At 42.5% G+C, this 6028-nt stretch overlaps 1 protein-coding gene across 1 annotated transcript in view; it reads right to left on the bottom strand.

Annotated features, from left to right (window-relative positions):
• csgalnact1a (chondroitin sulfate N-acetylgalactosaminyltransferase 1a) overlaps window positions 1-5108 on the bottom strand; it is a 43330-nt gene extending 38222 nt beyond the window's left edge. Inside the window, exon 1 of the mRNA XM_072659573.1 lies at window positions 5034-5108. The gene's annotated coding sequence lies outside the window, so the exon portion shown is untranslated. The remainder of the gene's footprint in view (window positions 1-5033) is intronic.
• Between the last annotated feature and the right edge of the window lie 920 nt (window positions 5109-6028).

The raw sequence follows: 6028 nt of genomic DNA, 5'->3' as shown, positions 1-6028 counted from the left end.
AAAAAATGATAATGTGAACAGAAAATCTTCAGCGTAAAAAATGATAATGCGGACACAAAATTTTGAAATAATAGAAAAACTATAATGTTGACGGAACAATATGGTATAAACTGGTGTAAAAATGATAATGTGAACAGACACTATTTAAAAATGGTGAGTTTGAACATATCTATAAAAAGCTGTGGCCAAATCGAGGCGGTGGTTTGAGTTTGAGTGAAAACACACCACTGACCCGGTATAAACACAAGCGGCTTTATGGATCAGACGGTGGCTTTAACCACAAGCCTACAGAAACGAGAACTGCACACACACAAACACACACTCACACAGACTGTATCTTGTAGTGTCAGTGGTGACACCTACCTACTTAAAGGGCTCATACCCAACATTTTAAATTCTTCTCTTTATGTAAATATTTGCTTTATTACAAGAAACAATGAATGAACAGGTGTCCCAATATTTTTGGCAATGTAGCGTATGTAAATCAACTCCTTTCTGACTGGCTGCCCCTTCATTCAAGAAGCCCCCCAAACTGTAACACTCACAGCTTCAGCATGACTGGACGAGGCTGAACTGCTGTAGCCTGAATGGGTGGAGTTATGTAAATGAGCTGCTTTTTGTGACATCACGAAAACAGTGAACGAGATGTTTTTGCAGCTTTGCTTCAGACTTACTTATAGTGTTTACTTTGTCCACACACACACACACACACACACACATATACATATATATATATACACACACACCAATATTGCACCACAGATCCCCTCCCACTCTTACATAATCCAACAGTTCCCGCATCAACAGACTTTCCCTCCTTTAGTTAAGCAGCCTTTCAGCTCTATATAGGCCTGTCACACACACACACACACACACACACACACACACACACACACACACACACACACAATCAAAATACACACAGCCTGCTTTCATAGTCTATACTTGCACATCCTCTCAGCCTCAACAATGTGTGTGTTTAACCCCTGAACATAATGGGTGTATAAATAGACCCTGTAATGAGTGTTTGTTTGATGATGGAGCTTCATGGAGATTCACGACTGGGTGTCAAACACTCCGTCACGCCGCGTCTGTCTGTCTGTCTGTCTGTCTGTCTGTCAGTGTAAATCAGACCAGTAATAGCACCACTAACACATCCCTCATATAGCCTGCTCTCCCAGCACGAGCATCCAGCAACTCCGAAACCTGAAGGAGCTTCAGTTTTACAGCTGAAAAGTACAGTACTCTCTCTCGCTGGCCACTTTATTAGAAACACCTACTAACTTGTGCTTCCACTCACTGGCCACTTTATTAGAAACACCTATCACCTTCTTCTTATACTCGCTGGCCACTTTATTAGAAACACCTACTAACTTGTGCTTCCACTCACTGGCCACTTTATTAGAAACACCTACTAACTTGTGCTTCCACTCAGTGGCCACTTTATTAGAAACACCTACTAACTTGTGCTTCCACTCACTGGCCACTTTATTAGAAACACCTACTAACTTGTGCCTATACTCGCTGGCCACTTTATTAGAAACACCTACTAACTTGTTCTTCCACTCAGTGGCCACTTTATTAGAAACACCTACTAACTTGTGCTTCCACTCAGTGGCCACTTTATTAGAAACACCTACTAACTTGTGCTTCCACTCATTGGCCACTTTATTAGAAACACCTACCACCTTATACTTCTGATCACTGGCCACTTTATTAGAAACACCTACTAACTTCTGCTTCCAGTCACTGGCCACTTTATTAGAAACACCTACAAACGTCCACTTCCAGTCACTGGCCACTTTATTAGAAACACCTACAAACGCCCACTTCAAGTCACTGGCCACTTTATTAGAAACACCTACAAACGCCCACTTCAAGTCACTGGCCACTTTATTAGAAACACCTACAAACGTCCACTTCTAGTCACTGGCCACTTTATTAGAAACACCTACAAACGTCCACTTCTAGTCACTGGCCACTTTATTAGAAACACCTACAAACGTCCACTTCCAGTCACTGGCCACTTTATTAGAAACATCTATCAGGCACAGTGGTGCTGCTGAGGTTTCTATACATGTCGGTGTCACTGCTGGGTTGAGAGTGGGTCCACCACCCAAAAAATATCCAGCCAAGAGCTGCTCTGTGGTCAGAAACTGACCACGATGAAGAACGTGAGGAAGACTAACACACACTGTGCATTAGCAGATGATCTACGGGGGGCTGCTCCTCACTGCAGGCTTGTATGGAACAGTGTGGGACAGTGTCTGCTGTAGGAAACGCCACAGGGATCAGACTGAACTGAACACAGGGACTGTAATGACCCGCGCTCTCCGCAACCGCTCTGCGTTCTAGTGTTTCCTCCTGGCCCTGAACACAGAAGCCCTTTCACCACTGAGATCACCTAACTCAACTGCACTTCATCACCATGGCAACCGTGTTGGTGAAGCGGCAGGGTTAAAGTGGACGGGACTTTAAGGGGAAACACACATGGGGCTGCCCTGCTGCTACTGCCAAAAGAATGTGGGGACCCCCCCCCCCAAACTGATCCGAGTCTCTTAATGCTGAGTATCATCTCTCCCAGCTCCTTTACAACACTGCAGTCTGATCACTTCCTGTGTGTGTGTGTGTGTGTGTGTGTGTGTGAGTGTGTGTAGTGGTGGTACACACTCTGGACTGGTATCTGTGGTTGGTTGTCTACCGGTGTGTAGTAACTGGTTTATAGTGGGTGAATGTGCTGTGTGTGTGATTGAGTGTGTCTATAGAGAGTATGTTAGCATTAGCTTTAGCCTCCACTTGGTTCTGAATGGGTTCTTCAGTGATGGTTTTATAAAGGGTCAGATATTATGGTCTGTTTTCAGGTTCCACTGTAAAATAGCTCCACACTGCAGAACCTCAACTCCTTTATTTACCTTCTGAGAACGTCTGCACTGCTGCTGCTGCAGCCAGCACCTGGGTTGAGATTGAAATAGCCGATACCCGATCATTTACATTCACATTTACAGACTTACAGAAGAGCTTCACTGTTTACTGAAGAAGAACCTCAGCTAGTTTAAATAGACTAAAATCCAAATACTCTACTCTTCACCCAAGTCCTCTCAGAAGAGGAGGGTCTTCAGTCTGGGTTTGAGGACAGTGAGTGTTGGACTCTGCTGTTCGGACACCCAGGGGAAGTTCGTTCCACCACTTCGGTGCAGGACAGTAAAAAGTCTGGACGCTCGTCTTCCGTGGATCTTAAAGGATGGCGGGTCGAGCCGAGCTGTACTTGAAGCTGGAAGGGCTCTTGGTGCAGATCGGCTTTTGTTTGAGTTTAGTTTAGAAATACGATTAAAATTCAGTTTCAGAGCTGATTCTAGATTCAGTCTGTTTCAGGATTGAGTTTAGACTCAGTTTGTTTCAGAGTTCATTCTAGATTTAGTCTGTTTCAGAGCTGATTCTAGATTCAGTCTGTTTCAGAGTTGATTCTAGATTCAGTCTGTTTCAGAGTTGAGTTTAGACTCAGTCTGTTCCAAAGTTGATTTTAGATTCAGTCTGTTTCAGAGCTGATTCTAGATTTAGTCTGTTTCAGAGTTGATTCTAGATTCAGTCTGTTTCAGAGTTGAGTTTAGATTCAGTCTGTTCCAGAGCTGATTCTAGATTCAGTCTGTTTCAGAGTTGATTCTAGATTCAGTCTGTTTCAGAGTTGAGTTTAGACTCAGTCTGTTCCAAAGTTGATTTTAGATTCAGTCTGTTCCAGAGCTGATTCTAGATTTAGTCTGTTTCAGAGTTGATTCTAGATTCAGTCTGTTTCAGAGTTGAGTTTAGATTCAGTCTGTTTCAGAGCTGATTCTAGATTTAGTCTGTTTCAGAGTTGATTCTAGATTCAGTCTGTTTCAGAGTTGATTCTAGATTCAGTCTGTTTCAGAGTTGAGTTTAGATTCAGTCTGTTCCAGAGCTGATTCTAGATTCAGTCTGTTTCAGAGTTGATTCTAGATTCAGTCTGTTTCAGAGTTGAGTTTAGATTCAGTCTGTTTCAGAGCTGATTCTAGATTTAGTCTGTTTCAGAGTTGATTCTAGATTCAGTCTGTTTCAGAGTTGATTCTAGATTCAGTCTGTTTCAGAGTTGATTCTAGATTCAGTCTGTTTCAGAGTTGAGTTTAGACTCAGTCTGTTTCAGAGTTGATTCTAGATTCAGTTTGTTTCAGAGTTGAGTTTAGACTCAGTCTGTTTCAGAGTTGATTATAGATTCAGTTTGTTTCAGAGTTGAGTTTAGACTCAGTCTGTTTCAGAGTTGATTATAGATTAGTTTGTTTCAGAGTTGAGTTTAGATTCAGTCTGTTTCAGAGTTGAGTTTAGATTCAGTCTGTTTCAGAGTTGAGTTTAGATTCAGTCTGTTTCAGAGTTGATTCTAGATTCTAGATTGTTCATGTAAATAAACAATGTTAACATATAACTGTTCAAAGGTAAAGACTTTTGTGAAAGTGAAAGTAAAAGCTTTACAGTCAGAAAGGCTGGATAGATCTGTAGATCAGATTTGAGTCCTGGAGCAGGTCTGAAAGCAGAGCTCTAATACTGCCACTATTACAGACTGCATTACCCTGATCTGAGCTTCAGAGCTTTTACTAGTGAACACTGAGACACGACCTCACCACACTTTCCACTCTGCAGAACCACCCTCACACACTCCTGTACCTGATCCTGCACAGAGAACCAGCTCAACAACTCACACACACACACACACACACACACACACACACACACACAGCAGCAGCTCTGGGTGAACGCAGCGCGCTACAGAGCCTGAGAGAGACGCGCACGCGGACAGAGTTCACACTCAAACTCACATCCCCACATTCCTCCCTCACCTCCTTACAACACACACACACACACACACACACACACACACAGCTGAACACAGTGCCCTCGTGCATTCACTAAGCGTGCGTCTGAATGCTGAACAGTGCATGCGCGCGCGCGCGGGTGTATATGTGTGTGTGAGTAAGAGAGAGAGAGAGAGAGAGAGAGAGAGAGAGAGAGGTTGAGTTGGGACTTACCGTAGCGCTCGCGCTGCCTCAGCGGGTGTGTGCGTGAGAGTGAGTGAGTGTGTTTCGGCATGCGAGGGAGCCTGAGCGCGCACTGAGCGCTGAGGATGAGGATGGGTGGGTAATGAGTGCGGGGGCACGCCCACTCCACGCACGGCCACGCCCCCTGTTGCACTTCTTTGAGCTAATATTATTCATACAGAGGTGGGGTGTGGAAGTTTAGGCACCCCTGGTCAAGTTCTGGTCAGTGTGTGGCTGATGCAGTGAGGGTCAACGAGCTCACACACCGCTGCACACGTGACACTACAAAACTGCTTATCATTTAATATATGAAGTAAATAAATAAATAAATAAATAAAATAAAAAATATAAAATAATATATATATATAATTTGGTAAAATGTATATAGGTATATATATATGTATGTATGTGTGTGTATATATATGCTTGTTTGCTGAATTTGACAAGCATAACATATGAAATACAGTATTTACAACATGTTCATATATGTAATTATTTTATGTCTAATTTGCTTATTTTCACCCAGTAAAATCCAGTTAAATCCAGTAAAATCCAGTTAAATCCAGTAAATAAATAGAAACTGTTTGTAATTGTGCCGTTTAGAGGGAAACTGTTTGGGTCAGTACTTCCAGATTTCATAAAACAGCAGAAGGCCTACAGCTTTAAACTACAGCTGATTAGTGTCAGCATAAAAACATGCACACACACACACACACACACACACACACACACACACACACTGATAATAGTCATGTTTTTTAAATAGCAGTGAAATCAGACTGTAAACAGAGTCAGCATTCATATCAGTCAGTAAATGCTTGATTAGCCGCAGTGCATTAGTGCACAGATGCTAATATTAGGTAAACTGAGTGAAATGAGTGTGGGGAAAGCTTATTACAGCCTTATTACAGTTTTATTACAACTTTATTACATCATTCCAGCTTTATTACAGCCTTATTACAACATCATTCCAGCTTTATTACAGC

The sequence above is a fragment of the Salminus brasiliensis genome, chromosome 16 (assembly GCF_030463535.1).
Source record: "Salminus brasiliensis chromosome 16, fSalBra1.hap2, whole genome shotgun sequence".
Lineage (NCBI taxonomy): Eukaryota > Metazoa > Chordata > Actinopteri > Characiformes > Bryconidae > Salminus > Salminus brasiliensis.
The sequence above is the reverse complement of the archived record's forward strand: the minus strand, read 5'-3'. Positions and strand labels throughout refer to the sequence as shown.